A 14,424-nucleotide genomic window follows, 5' to 3' on the forward strand; every position below is an offset into this window, starting at 1 on the left:
AGACCCTCTGAAAGCTCATATGAATTGGCATAAAAGGGTTTGATTAATTCCTGAGTCAGCTGGCCCCTACCCAAGAACACATGCAATGGTTGTCATAGAGAGCTGGTTTGCAAAGAAAACGTCCCTGCAGATGTGTGGGCTTTGCGCTGCAGCAGCCTCCCACTCTCCTGCAAGAGCAACACAGACTCTGAGATTGGGCTCGGCCCTCAAGAATTAAGCCGCAGATGCCAAAACCAAATTAAACTGCAGCTCCCTAAGGGAACATCCTCAATGCTCATGGTCTCTAGATGCCAGGTCTGAGCATGGCAGACCTCTACCTATAACTGCTCCATTTTCTGCTGTTTATTCCGCTCCCACCATCCTAGACAGATCGTCTCAGACCCTACTGCCTCCCGGTGACCATCCTAGACAGATTGTCTCAGACCCTACTGCCTCCCGGTGAAGGCTTCCCCACCTGCTCCGTCTCTCGGGGATGTTTCATTCTGCAGTCACTGAACTGCCTTCAGGTGCCTCCCATCTGAGAATGAATTACTCACCTTGCCCTCTTGTCATGTCTCCCTGCATTGTTGGCCTGTTTTAGTAATGAATTCATTATCATTATGTAACTTTTTCTATGTCCTTCCCCGGTTCACTCACTCCTGCACTCATTTTCATTCAACAGACTTATATCAAGCAGATAACGTACACCTCAACCAAGTGCTGAAGACACAAAGATAATGATGAAAATAACAATAATCGAATAACACTACAACAGCAATATTTACAAACAACAGAACAACTGTATTTACCAAGTTCTATACTTTAGCATTTCATTGTTACCACAACCCTTAGAAGGAAGGTTTATTTTTATCCCTATTTTACAGATGAGGAAACTGAAGCTCAAAGAGGCTAATTTGCCTGAGGCTACATTTATGAACTAGTGATTAATAGTGATGCCCCCAGAAGTGAAGGGAAGGGCAACAAGCACATCTTGCTACCACACAGCTGTCCAAAGTCTGTCCGTGGTCACCCCTTTCCCTGGCTCTGCCTGCCCCTCCCTTTATGCGATGCCCTGTGCAGCCCTTAGCCCCTGAGGGTAAGGAGCACGCAGCTGGTCACCTGAGCTTGACTCGTCTCCAGCTTCAAGTTGTGAGTCCTCTCCAAGGCTTCATATGACTTTCCCCTTGCTCTCTGGGTCAGTTGGAGGGCATAGAGGTGAGGAGGCCTCTGGTGACAGTGCTGAGAAAACTGCATACCAGGACTGAGTAAAGTTCACGTCAACAGTGAGGAAGTCTTGAGGAAAGGAGAAATAGACTTTCCAACAGTGTCTGTGCCAACAAACTCTGCTAGCACAATTATAGAAACAGAATTAAGGCATGTGAAGAGTGAGGAGGCATTAAATTATGATTTGTTTTGTAAAAGATTCCATTTACTGAGTATTTACCACATGTCAATGTGTTAAGTGATTTATAGATATAATCTCCTTTTCTCCTTACAATACCCTGTGAGGTAAGTAATTCACTGTCTCTGTTTCAGAGAGGAGTGTCAAGGAGATTATGTAACTTTCCCAACTCAGTGCTCTTGGTAAGTGGCAGAGCCAGGATTCAAACCAGCTACAGTTGACTCAGAACCCCATGCTCCACAAACTTCCACAATACACTGCCTCATTCATTCGTCCATTCATTCATTCATTCATTGTAATAAGAATTTACTCAGCACCAATACTGAGCCAGCCAAGGCTTGTGGTACACATTGGAAGTAAGACACAGTCTCTGTCCTTATGGAGCTTACAGGCCACCAGGGACACAGCCACCTCAACATCTCCTGTGGTACCATGGAAAGGCCTCCAGGCATTACAGAGCAGCTAACTCATCCTAGCAGCAGAGAGGCCAGGGAAGGAGTCCTGGGGGAGATGATATGTCCTCAACTTTAAACAATAGATAAGAGTAGCTAAGCGGGGCATGGAGGGAGACTTGCTGCAGAGGGACAGAACAGCAAAAGTGAGCCTGGAAGAAAGTTGGGATGGCTCTCAGCTGGAGGTGATTTTCCCCTCTGGGGACATTCGAGAATGTCTGGAGATATTTTCACTTGTCACAGGAGGGGAAAGGGACAGCAGAGGGGAGGTGCTACTGTCATCAAGTGGGTAGAGGCCAGGGATACTGTTAAACATCAGTGAAGAATTATCTGGCCTAATATTCCTGCTAAAAAGCAATGATATTTAACCTAGTTCAACCCTTCATTTTGCAGAAAAGAAGGCTGAGACCCTTTGAGGTTGCAGAATTTTGTATCTCAGAAGCCCACAGGAGGCAGGACCTAGCACTGGTGGAGCGTGCTGGTTCAGGCTCTGGAGCCAGACTGCCTGAACTTGAATTCCATGTCTGCTTCTTCCTACTGTACAGCTTTGGACAAGTCACTGAACCTCTCTGCGTTTTAGTTTCCTCATCTGTAAGATGAGGATAATGGCCTCATGCATGACATAGTGTGGTTGTTCCAGTTGTCTGTTGCTGAATACAAACCACCTAAAACACAGAAGTCTAAAACAGTTATTTTAATCTTCTCACAAGATTGTGAGTCAGGAATTGAAGCAAGATCCTCTGGGGAGTTCTCAGGTCCATGTGGTATCACCTGGGGTGGCTGGATCCAAGACAGCTTTTTCTTTTCCATGTCGGTGCCTGATCAGGAACAGCTCAAGGCTAAGCTCAGCTGGCCCCTCTACCTATCCATGAAGCCTCAGGCCCCTTGCTGTGGTTTCTCCAGCAAAGTACTCAAACTTTTACATGGGTGTCTAGCTTCTCCTGGGGGTGGGGCATCTAAGAGCAAGTTCTGAGAGACAGTTTATAACTGGCACATTCTCACTTCCACCATATTTTGTTGGTCAAAGCAGTCATAGAGCCCACCGAGATTCAAAGAGAAGGGGCCAAATCTCAATGGGAAAAATATCAAAGTTTTGGTGGCCATCATGAATTCACCTCCATGGCTACGGGAATTAAATGTGTTAATACATACAAAACACTTAGAACAGCCCCAACACAAAGCAAGCACTATACATGTTTGCTGTGGTCCATATCACCTCATTGGTAGTAGTACATTCAAAAGACTTGCTGGCAAAATCAGAGAAGCAGGACCTTTCTTCCCAATGGACTGCCTTCCTCCCTTTCCAAATACAGTGGCAGTTCGTGTCAGAAAGCAGATGTAATCCTGACCTGACACCTCAGCCAAGAGCAGCCCATGACTCAGAGTGGCTCCTGAGGGTGACTTACAGGTAAGGGTAAGAGTTGTACCCTTGCTGGGGCCAGCACAGAATAGCCATTGCACTGTTTGCTACCCAGACTCACTACAGGCTTGTGTTGGGAACATCTGGCTATGATCACCTCCTTTGCAGGACATTCTACTCCATGGTTTTCAGGTAAAGTCTTCAAGAAAAAGGAAGATTGCATTTTCCAACTGTCTGTTATCCTTTATGTCACAGGTGGCAAACACAAGGCCCGCAGGCTGAATCTGGTGCTCCACCTTGTTTTATCTGGCCTGGAACCTTGTTTCTACCTGGCAGTAGTGCCGAGCTCTCACTTAACTGTTAAGGAGTAGTTCCATTTATACAGTCCTAAAATTACATTCAACCCTTTGAAGGCAACTGTGAGGCTGATGTAGCCCCCGGTGAAAATGAGTTTGACGCTCCTGCTCTATGGTAAGATATTTCCTCTTTCTTCCTTCACAGCAAGATGAATCTATGAAGAGTTGAAAATGCATGCAAGCATGCATTCATTCATTCTCACATTTAACAAGCACTTATTAAGCCCCTACTTTGTATCAGGCACTGCACTAGACCCTGGGAATATAAACTGAACATGACAGACAAATTTTTGCTAACATGAAGCTAATACTTTAATGGAGGAGCCAAATGATAAATAATTGCACAGAAACAAACAAGAGATATACAGATTCTGATCATTGCTGTACATGAAACAAGGGGACACAATAGAAGGGAACTGGAGGAGTCTCTTTTAGGTAGTTTTGGAAGGGCTCTTGAGGAAGTGATATTTGAATTTAGGACTAAGAAATGGGAGTAAGTCAACTTCCCCACAAAATCTACGGAAGAGAATTCTAAGCAACATGAACACCAAAGACTAAGACACTGAAGTGAGAAAAGGTTTAATGTGTCCCAGGTCCAAGGTTGAGTGTAGAGAGGAAAAGGTTTGTGATAAGGTTCAAGTCTTGGCAGGTGTCAGATCCCACAGGACAAGCTGGCCTGGAAACCCCCTGAAACCTGATCTATAAAGGGAATTCATTGGCTCAGCTGACAAGTAGAGGCATGGCACGGGGTTACACTGGGCTCAAAGAGAGTCAACAGGACTTAGTCTTTTCCATGTCTTAGTTTCCTTTGTTCTCAGTGGGCTTTAGCTCAGGAAGCCTTTCCCTACAGGTGAGTTTCTGTAGCTACAGATATACATCATCTTTATAGCCAGCAGTTCCCAATGTTCTAGTGACAGCATTATTGGATCAACTTAGGAGACATGTTCTCTTCTGAGCCAATCTCTGTGACACAGGAAAGAAACATGCTGATTGTCTGTGTTGATGTTACATGCCAACCCCCTGATGCAGGGAATGAAGTGGAGTCAACCTGCCCAGGCCACTTGCAGTGAGAATCAGGGAGTACTTCCCCAAAGAAAAATGGACAGAGTTATCACAAGAAGATGCACGGAGGCTGGGCAGGCATGGTGGTGGGATGAGGGAGATATCCCCAAAGCGGGGCTATGCAGACCACGATAAGGAGTAGGGATTTTATGCTAAGAGCACTGGGAGGCCATCAAAGGGTTTTAAACAGGAGTATAATCTGCTGGCATTTAACCTGATAACAGTTCGAAAAGGTTACTTTGACTATTGTGGGGAGAGAGGGTTGCAGGGATCTAAGGTTGGAAGGATTGAAATCAGGGGGCTATTACAGAATGACAGACAAGACAGGTTGGTGCCTTGGACTTGAGTGACAGCACTAAGAATCAGAGGTGGACATACTTGAGATTCTCTTGTAAAAGAGTTGACACCTATTTTTGATGGAGTAGATGTGAGGAAGTACGTGAAAGAAGAAGTCAGGCATGATTCCCAGGGTTTGGGCTTGCTCACCTGGGTGAATCCTGATGCCATCTACCAAGAAAGGAAAGACATGGGAAGTGAGAGGGCAGGGACAAGTCAGAAGCATAGAACTAAGAGTTCCATGGTGAATATGTTCAGTTTGAGATTCCTGTAGGAGATATTGAATAGGCAGTTGAATGAACAAGTTCGCAATACAGAAGAAAGGTCTGTGCTGGAGTTAGAAATCCAGGAGTGGTCAGTGCATAGACATTGTTTAAACTTGAAGGACTGAATGAGATCACCCAGGGGAGCAGGGAGATAGAGAAAAGATGGGGGACATTCATACTTCTTTCCCGACAAATTTCCCACTTACCCCAAGCTGGATTACTTAGGTTCTAGGCAAATATGGGCTCTCCTACCCCTAGAGTGTACGTGTGCATCATTCTCTCTGCCAGCAATGCCTTCTGTTCTCTCCCCTGCACCCCTGAAGAAGGAGCAGCTCAAATCTACTTTCGGCCTTGCCTCATTAGCTCCATTGCAAACGTCAGCCTCTTTGCTTCCTGTAACTGTCATTGTCTGTTCGCATTTACAAAACACTGTTCTGTGTATACATAGTTCTCTCAAATAGATCATAAGCTCTTAGAAGGCAGTCTGTAAGCCTTTGTACAACAACGTGGCAGATTGCCCAGAAAAAAAGTTAAAACAAAGATCTGTTAGTCAATGACAACACTCACTCATGCTTTCTTTCGGGTAGTTTTTGTTCCAGTGGCTGGAAATTCATCTCAAACTCCTACGCTTGGTGAGACAGCAGCTCAGCAAGGGTGTCCCAATCAACCCCCTGAAAATGAGGCAGCAATTGTCCAATGCTTTGAAATGGTTATGGCAAATTAATGCTTGTGGCAAATAAAAAGGATATGACTCAATCCACATTGAAAAGAACTGGATGGAAGTAGTTTCCCACAGAGGGCAACCAAAGAATTAAAATGAACACCTATGAGCCACTTCAGCTACTTCTGCATCTATTCCTGAATAATATTCCACTTCACTGGAACACATCTCAGTGTGTTTGTGCCTATTTAGCACTCCCTCCTCCCTTCCCAGCCAAGGTTTCATAACTCACAGTCTAGAGTCATTCCAAAATGTTTCCAGGTGGTTAACCTGGATTCTCAAGCTCCAGATGGCTCAGTCAGCACCGAAAATTTGGGAGAGCCCTACGTTTTCTTCTTTTATTCTGGGTGAACTATGAAAGACCCCTCACTGCATTTCTCCCTGAAACTATCTCTAAGTCCTCAAGTTGTCTCTGCCCCAGAGTCTCCTGCTTTTTCAGGTGCTCTCCATCTGGGCATGCCTTGATCGGCTACCCATAAAAGGGTTCTCCAATTAAGCAAATCACCCTTCAATCCCCAAATTCTCTTTAAAGCTGCAGCTAACACACCCACAAGTGTGTGGACTCCAGTCAATGATGAAGAAAATTGAGCTGGTCTGATTTAGTTTTCCAAAGACAAACTTTGCTACTGATCGCATCATATCGGCCTGTTTTCCAGAGGTCATATTATGTTTTCTTTTTTGAGCCATGATTCTCTTCAAAACTAGTATAACTTCAGAGTCTGCCAGTTGAATGTAACCCTTCATTTTTGCCTCCAGAACATCCAGCTGCACACAGCAGATGCTGTGCAGTGGGAAGGGACCCATCTTGGAACAGGCTTTCTGCATTTACCACTTACAATTGCTGCGTGATCTCCAGCTAGTTAGTCTGAGACTGCTACTTTGCACAGAAGATTAAAGACACTTTGAAGTATAGGCATTACAGACATACCCCAGAGATATTACAGGTTCAGTTGAAGACCACCACAATAAAGTGAGTATTACAATAAAGGAGGTCATTATCTTTTTGCTGGTAGCAGTTCTTGCCTTGAATTTGGGAAAAAACCTCAGCATCTGTGAAGGGCAATAAAGTGAAGAGCAATAAAATGAGGCATACCTGCATTGTTGAGAGGATTAAATGAGATGGCATAATGAAAGTGCCTATAGTCAAATCTTTCATCTAATTGGGGCTCAACAGAAGTTAAGTTGAAGAGATCAGTGTCCAATTGGCTGGAATACTAAGAACAGAGGAGGTGAAACCTCAGAGTTGACTTTTATTTAAATCAGCAAAGAATTAAGAAATGCCAGTGTGCTGCTAGGCACTTTATATGTGGGGAAATTTTTGTGACTCTGAGCTGGCAGTTAAGAAAGCTAATTTAAGAGCCAGGGTAACTGTGGTTAGGAGTCTGGACTCCAAGGAGAGATATCCTGAGATCAAAGTCCAGCTCTGCTACTCACCAGCTTGGTGACCTTGAGTAAGTTTGTTAAACAACCTGAATCTCATTTTTCTCCACCACATGGGATAATGCAGGGTTGTTGTTAGCACTAAATAAGTCTATAAATGTAAAGTTCTTAGAACACTTAAGTGTTAATTATCATTAACTTGATTGAAAATAGGTGGTTTGGCCTGACACAAGACCCATGGACAGAAATCAGAACCCCAGCAATGGAAAGTCAGCCTTTCCTTCTTGAGTAGCCCCAATATAGCAGCTGGGACACCCTTTGGGAAGCTCAAGGATGATGGATGAAACCACGCAGGAGAGCTCAGTGAGGATTCTCCCAGCCGATGGTATTGAGGGCTTTCTTCTGGTATTTCAAGGGAAGGGCAGAGAACTTTGCAGTTACCCAGAGCAGAAGTGACTCACACATGCCCTGCAGAACCCATTGGAAAAGAGATGATGGGAGAGGAAAGGGAAGGGGGAAACACCTATCACACACCAAGAAGAAGCATACGCTGCTTGTTATGGTGGGAAGTGAAAGCATAAGTTGAAAGCATTTATTTAGCAACTCAGATTAATTAGGACTAAAACATTGTAAGGAAAATGATAATAATGCCCTATGGTTTTTCTCATAACCACTATTGTGTACACTATTTGACTACACACACACAAACACACACACACACACCTGTGAGTCAAATAGGCAAAGCAAGCATTCTATTTGAAGATGAGAAACTGGAGGGTCGGGGACCTGAAAAGACTAACTCAAGCCTACCTGGCCAATAGGGGGTGGAGCTGCAGGCCCATAAAAGCAAGGCCATGTTCATCTTTTTTCTTCCCAGCACCAGGCACCAACCTCATATTTATTGAGCAGTTGAATGAAAAAATGGGCTATAACTAGAAAATACACTCACCTTCTCAGGCTAGTCCAGGTTCTCAGGCTAATGGCTCTGATGTTCATACTTTGTAGAGTCCTGAACCTGTGGTTGGGCAGTAACTCAGAGGCATCTAAAGAAGGCAAAAGGAAAGGGTTTCCACAGTTTGTGCTAGAAGAGATTAGGTATAGTACACACAATCAGTATAAAAAAGGCCTTCCTCTATTACTCTAACAATAAGGGAGACACACAATCTATCCATACCTCTCAGGCTGCCATTTATAATCCATTTGCTCATCTGCAAAATGAGGAGTAAAGTCTGCCTTATAAGGCATGTCATATATTCATATATATACACACATACAGACATATGAGTATACATGCATACATAAATACTTACAGATATATACATTTGCTTAATAAATACACTATTTGATTTGCCCCACATCTCATTAGGAACAGATCTGACAGAGCACTTAGAGGCTGTTTTCAGTACTTAACTACTGTAAATAACATTGCTATGAACATTGAGTTGCATAGATTCTTTTGAATTAGTGTTTCAAGATTCTTAGGGTATAATCCCAGCAGGTCCTATCAGGAAATGAGTGGATAAAAAAACTGGTACATTTACACAATGGAATACTATGCAGTACAAAGAAAGAAGGAACACCTACCTTGTCAGACAGCATGGATAGAACTGGAGAGCATTATGCTAAGTGAAGTAATCCAGGCAGTGAAAAACAAATAAATACCAGATGATCTCACCTATAAGAGAACCTAATCAACAAAACAAACAAATGAGCAAAATAGAACCAGAGTCATGGAAACAAGGAACAGACTGACAGTGACCAGAAGGGAGGGGGTAGGGGGATACTGGTGAAAAGAAGGGGAAAGGACCAGTCAAAGAACATGTATGAATGACCCATGGGCATGGACAATAGGGTGGGGATTGACTATGGGAGTGGGGGTGGGCTGGGTGGAGGAGAGTAAAGGTGGAAAAATTGGGACAACTGTAATAGAACAAGGAAATATTTAATTAAAAAATAAAGTTGTACAATTTGAGGCTTAAAAAAAATCTCAAGAAGATCTTTGAGTCAATATTTTTGCCTGTTGGGCCTTTGAAGGGACGGTGGGAAAACACGAGGTTGGGGCTTGAGCAGCCTCAGACCTTGCTTTGGGCTTCCCCATCACATAAAGGATGCTCCTCCTCCATCCTGATGCAGGGGAGAGTTTCATTCCAATGCCCAAGCTCCCCTTCCTGTTTCAAACAGTTTTTCAGGATTCTGGGCTGCTGGAAGGATGTGAGAATAGGATGGTTCTCCAAATGGAGTCTGCTCAGTGAGAGACTGAGTCAGGAGGCATCACGACTACCTGGAAAACAGATGGGCCCTGCGGTATCTGCTGTCAACTGATGGTCCCTCGGTGGCTGGGAAGGACAGCAACACATATAGAAATGCCATGTGGCCACAACTTCCATAGTGTTTCCTGGTTCTGGTGACAGATGATGCTTGCTATCAAGAGGCAAGTATTCGCAGCTTTTATTTGCTGTCTCTAAAATCAGTAATTCTAATCTATGAGTAGAGAAAATCTTCATGCAATAAATTTATTTAACTTATCTTTGCTCTCTTGAACCCTTTAGAATTTCCCCTAATCTTTCTAAGTTGCCCACATTGTGGAGTAAGATGTGTGTGTTTGATCATTCTGCAACTTTAGGAAATTTTATTCTTTCATTTTTTCCTATATTCTCCCTGTTCTATCCTTGTGAATGTCCTATTAGAAGGCTGTTGGAATTACTGGGTCTGTTTGCCAAGACTCTCAACTCTTCCCTCACATGTTTTTCTCTTTGTCCTTTGGCACTACATTCTGGGTCAAATTTTCAGGTCAGTCTTCAAGCTCACAAATATGCTTTTTTTGTGTGTCCCTTATGCTCTTCATCAAAGGAGTATTTTTAGTATGAAAGCCAACATAAAGAAAATTGTAAAAACTTGCAGAAGGTCATAATGATCAAAATAAATGGAGAGACTTACCATGTTTGCATAGGAAGACACTGTAACATAGAATTGACATTCTCAACTTAACCTATAAATCCAAAGCAACCCTAGTAAAACTCCAAGAGAACTGTCTTCAACAGACAAACCTTCTGAAGTTTATTGCAATATGTTTTAAGAATGAGGATTTTTTTTATCTCCTGTTCGAGACTCCATTAAATTGATAGTTAAGGAACTATAACAACAAAAAAAGTAGAAACCTATAAAAGACAAAGAGAATAAAAAAGATAAAAGCAGACAAGAGAATTCAGTGCAATTTTAGAACACAGAACCAGAGAGAGGAGCAGTGAGTGATTTAGCATGGCAGAGGAAGCAACGATCTGTCACCTGGGGGGCCTAACCACTAAGTGAGCCACATCACCCTGATGGAAACCATGAGAGATACTCAGCTTTGGAGACAGCAGATACAAGGAAGGGCTGGGTTGAACTGAAGAGCTAAAAATAGACATTGTTGACCGTTTGTTTATGGAGTAGTCATATCCTTCTCTCGCTTCACACAGTCAGGCTACTAACTTCCCAGTCTAGTGATTGAAGAGTTACTTTTGGTATTATTCAATGGTTAAAGTGGAGGCTCAGGGATACACAATGAAGGTGGCAGAGGGGAGGCACATAAAGTCTGCAAAAGGAATGGTTGAACTACACAGTGATATTTTCACAAATTGCCCTTTGGGCTGACAGACACATAAAGAATATCAGAAGATTCTTTTTTGACAAACTAAATATCCTTTAAGAAAAAAACTTTCAGTTTTTTTTTCCTCCCTCCTTCTCTCTCCCCTTTCTTCCATCAGTGCCAGCATCTGTGGGGCCTTGGGGTCTCAGATCTCTGTGTCTCCCTCCACCAGCATTCAGGGTAGCTGGAGGTCCAGGGGTCTGGTGGGCATAGTGGACATCCAGAAAGAGGAGGAGACTGTGCAATGCCTGAATGACCACCTGACCTCCTACCTGGAGAGGGTGAGAAGCCTGGAGGCTGATGATAAAAAACTAAAAAGCAAAATCTGGGAACATCTAGAGAAGAAGGGACCGCAGGTCAGAGACTGGGGGCATTACTTCAGGACAATGGAGGACGTGAGTTCTCACGTCTTTGCAAGTTCTGTGGGCAATACCTTCATTGTTCTGCAGATTGGCAATGCCTGTCTTGCTGCTGATGACTATAGGGTCAAGTATGAGATGGAGCTGCCCATGTGCCAGGCTGTGGAGAGTGACATCAATGGGCTCCAAAAGGTCACTGATGACACCAGTATCACTTGGCTGCAGCTGGAGAGGGAGATCAAGGCTCTTGAGCTGCTTTTCATAAAGAAGAACCAAAGGGGGAAGTAAATGGTCTGTAAGACCAGATTGCCAACTCTGGGTTGACCATGGAGTTGGATGCCCCAAAATCTCAGGACCTCAGCTAGACTATGACAGACATCTGGACCCAGTGTGATGAGCTGGCCTGGAAGAGGAGAGAGGAGCTAGACAGGAGATTGAGGAGAGCACCACAGTGGTCACCTGGCAGACCACTGAGATAGGAGCTGCAAGGTAACACTCACAGAGCTGAGACGTATGGTTCAGAGCTTGGAGATCAACCTGGACTCAATGAAAAATCTGAAGGCAAGCTTGGAGAACAGCCTGAGGGAGGTGGAAACGTGCTATGTCATGCAGATGGAACAGTTCAATGAGATCCTGCTGCACCTGGAGTCAGAGCCGGCCCAGACCCAGGCAGAGGGGCAGCACCAGGCCCAGGAGTACAAGGCCCTGTCAAACATCCAGGCCAAGCTGGAGGCTGAGTTGCCACCTACCACTGCCTTCTGGAAGAAGGAAAGGACTTTGATTTTGGTGATGCCCTGAAAAACAGCAGCTCTATTCAATCCATCTGAAAGATGACCATGTGCAGAACTGTGGATAGTAAAGCAGTGTCTGAGGTCAATGGCACTGAAGTTCTAAGGCATTAAGACCTGTACCCCATTAGGGGGCAGGAGACCAGTAAAAAGTTCAGAGATCATTGAACATAAAAAAAGCAAATAGAAATCTTTCAACTCTCTTTTTGTTTTTCTTATTGAATTTATTGGGGTTACACTGTTTGATAAAACGATATAGGTTTAAGGTGTACAGTTCTATAATACATCACCTCTATGTTGTATTGTGTGTTCACCACCCCAAGCCATGTCTCTTTCCATTACCATTTATCCTCCCTTCACCCTCTCCTGTCTTCCCCCACCCCCAGTTGCCTCTGCTAATGGCCATACTTTTGTCTGTGAAATTTATTTTTTGCTTAATACCTTCACCTTTTCCAACCAGCCCCCCTACCTCTCCCCTCTGACAGCTATGAGTCTGTTTCTATTTTGTTCATTAGATCCCACTTATAAGTGAAATCACATGGCATGTGTCTTTCTCTGACTGGTTTATTTCACTTATAACCATTGTTATAATGGTCCATCCATGTTGTCTCAAAAGCTAAGATTTCCTTACTTTTTATGGCTAAATAGTATTCCATTGTGTAAATGTACCACAGCTTTTTTTAAATCCTCACCTGAGGATTTTTTCATTGCTTTTTAGAGAGAGAGAAAGGAAGGGAGAAAGAGGAAGAGTGGGGAGGAGAAAGAGGGAGTAAGACACCAACTGGCTGCCCTCTCGAATGTGCCGCAACTGGGGATAAAACCCACAACCTGGGCATGTGTCCTGATCAGGAAATGAACGCTTGACCTTTTAATCTATAGGATGATGTTCCAACCAAATGAGCTACACTGGCCAGGGCAGTACTACAGCTTTTTTTAATCAACTCATCTACTGATGGGTACTCGTGCTGCTTCCAAATCTTGGTTATTGTAAATAACATGCAACAAACATAGGCTGCATACATTCTTTTGAATCAGTTTTCAGGATTCTTCAGATAAACCCCCAGAAATGGGATCACTGGGTCATAGGTAGTTCCATTTTTAACATGCTGAGGTAACTCATATTATTTTCCATAGTGGCTGTACAGTCTGCATTCCCACCAATGATGCACAAGGGCTTCCTTTTCTCCATATCCTCACCAGCACTTGTTGTTTCAATTCTCCTAATAGCAGGCTAGCTCAACCCTTTCACTGAGGTCGACTGAAACAGTTGTATGGAAAAAATATATAACATATATTTATTTAATATTATGTTTAAATAATTAAATATATATTAAAACATATAATTACTATATTAAATATATAATTAAATATATTAAAATATACAATTAAATATAATTTAAGTATATATTTTTACAAATATAAATATAATACATATTTATATTTTAATTTTTCTTAAAAGCATCAAAGATCTGATAAGACAGTGAAGGATTACTATGCCAAAATTTGGAAAAATACGAGAAGTACACAAAGCTGCCGTTGCCCCAGTCAGGAAGAAACAGCTGCAGTATGGAGCTGTGGTATTTGGCAGCCTCGCTGGGCAAAACAGATAAAGGGGCCTGCCAAGTGGAGAGTCTGATAAATACGCACACACTCTGTTGAGGTCCTGAAGGGCTTTACTCTTAGAGCAGAGCTTCCCAAACCTGTCTGCATGTTAGAATCACTGGAGGGCTTTTAAAAACTCCAAGGCATAGGTCCCCCACGGACCCATTAAATCAGTCTCTTGAGTGGGACACGGGAATCAGGATGTTTTGAAGCTCCCCAGGCAATTCCAGAGTGCAGATGAGCTTGGGAACCACTGCTGTGAGAGGGAAGGGGAAGTAACACGGTCCTCACATGGCTGACTCAGGGAATCTCAAGTCTGGGGCTTTAATTCAGGTGGTCCCTGAGTGTCAGAAGCCAATGAAAATGCTCTGTGGAGGATTATGTTTTCATACTCGACCTCGCATTATTTCTACAAATAAGATGCAAGGCCAACCATAAGTTTCCTATGAGTGAGAACCAGGGAAGGAAAAAGACAACAGAAACCAACCCAAGAAGACATAAAACTAGACATATCATATAATTTCTTCTAATATGCTGGGTTTAATTTGGAAAATTTTCTAAGAAAAATTGTAAACCACATTAAAAGCTGATAATACTCCTAGATTATGATATGAAATACCTCCAGAATCTTAAGGCAATATAGGCAACTGAAAAAACGGAGGTGATAAAATAGCAGCCCTATATATTATTAGTTGTAAGAACTGGAAAAAAGAAAGGTAAGCACTGGGAAAAA

The 14,424-nt window shown here is 43.2% G+C and overlaps 1 pseudogene; it reads left to right on the forward strand.

Moving 5' to 3' along the window:
- Window positions 1–1,940: 1,940 nt before the first annotated feature.
- Window positions 1,941–12,128, forward strand: LOC123818049 (annotated as a pseudogene).
- Window positions 12,129–14,424: the final 2,296 nt, after the last annotated feature.

This window comes from Phyllostomus hastatus, unplaced genomic scaffold, assembly GCF_019186645.2.
Source record: "Phyllostomus hastatus isolate PE091 unplaced genomic scaffold, TTU_PhHast_1.1 phas_contig_254, whole genome shotgun sequence".
Lineage (NCBI taxonomy): Eukaryota > Metazoa > Chordata > Mammalia > Chiroptera > Phyllostomidae > Phyllostomus > Phyllostomus hastatus.